The following is a 1,465-nucleotide window of genomic DNA, read 5'->3' as shown; positions in this document are numbered from 1 at the left end:
GGCTGCTGCTAACCATGATCCTTCTCTCTGGTCAACTTGTACCAGAGTCCTGGCTCCTAGTCACCAGGTCACCAAGTCCATTCCCCAGTCACGTGCCCTGTCACTGTGCTAACTTTCTGTCCACTTAGCAAACACTGTTAGTGTGAATTCACAGAATTTACTTTTCTCCTCTTTTGAAAACTGCAGGAACTTTCGGTTCCGTTTGGAAAATTTTTGCCCCCAGTCCTTGTACTAGATCTGCGGGGGTGAGGGAGGTGGGAAGGGAGTCAGCACTGCCACACGATGGTCTTTTCCACAGCGTTCTGAACTCATTCTTTCTGAAATCCGGTGTCATTGAGACCGTTGTTAATCCAGAGTCACTGTATGGAAAGACAAGAAGTGATTCCAGATGGACAGTGGGTCAAATGAGATCAGCCATTCTCCCTGTGAGGAGGGGCTCCCATTAGCTGCTCTCCCCAGAGAGCTAAAGGAGGGAAGCTGCTCATACACTCCGTCCCTCTCTGCTCAGGATATTGGGGTTCAGCTTCCTGGGTCAGATGCTGCAGCCTCCATTGTGATCTGGGAGACCAGGCTTGGCAGCTGCTGCTCCCCCAGTGGGGCTCTGTGCTGGGAAGTGACCTTAATTAAAGCTTCTTCTCTGCCCGGCCCAGGGGATGACTTTCTGCAGCTGGTCCTAGCCCCCTAGGGCAGTTCTGGGCCCTGTTACTACTAAATTCTGAGCCAGAGTCTCCAGGTAACTGAAAGACCTCAGGGAATGTCCTAGGGTCTGGCAAGAAAGTGACTCTGCACAAACAACACCACCTCATTTCTCCTCCCATTAGCGGTTGCCAGGAGGAAATCCAGCCATGGGAGAGCAAAGCCCCCAGGAATGGGACTGTCCCAGCCAGAGGGGCAGGGAGAGAGGACAGGGGAAGGAGAGGCTGAAAGGGGGAGTGGGAGAAATGAATGTGGGGGAGAGATTTCCAGCTCTCTAGTCCACCTAGACACATGTATTGCTGCATCCTGGGGCAGAACCACTTTCCAGTGAACAAAACAAGGATCAGACAGAGCAAAAGCCAGTTCCTGACTCCATATTCCCCCTGCTGGGGTGTGGCTGCCGTGGGGTCAGTGTCTGAGGGAATCCCCCACAGTGACTCCTTTGGTTCTGCTCTTTTCTAGCCTTGTGTTCAGAGAAGGGGTGAGGGGAGAGAGAAGGGAGGTTAAAAATGTGTCTGTGGACTTAGCCTGGCAGGAGGGGCCAGGTCTAAACTGTAATAAACAGATTGAGCATTTCCCAGCATGACAGAATCTAGGGTGTCTGTCTGCAGGGAAAGGGCCTGGGGGAATTGTGATGTGAAATTAACTAAAACCGGTTCTGAAACGCCCACAACTGCCCTTCTCCCCCAGACAGGCTGCAGAATGTTTTGCTCCAGCTCATCCCAGCCTGGCGTGGGACAGGGAAGAGAAATGGCTGCAGTGGAGTCAG

The sequence above is a fragment of the Gopherus flavomarginatus genome, unplaced genomic scaffold (genome assembly GCF_025201925.1).
Source record: "Gopherus flavomarginatus isolate rGopFla2 unplaced genomic scaffold, rGopFla2.mat.asm mat_scaffold_89_arrow_ctg1, whole genome shotgun sequence".
In the NCBI taxonomy this organism is placed as follows: Eukaryota; Metazoa; Chordata; order Testudines; family Testudinidae; genus Gopherus; species Gopherus flavomarginatus.
The sequence above is the reverse complement of the archived record's forward strand: the minus strand, read 5'-3'. Positions refer to the sequence as shown.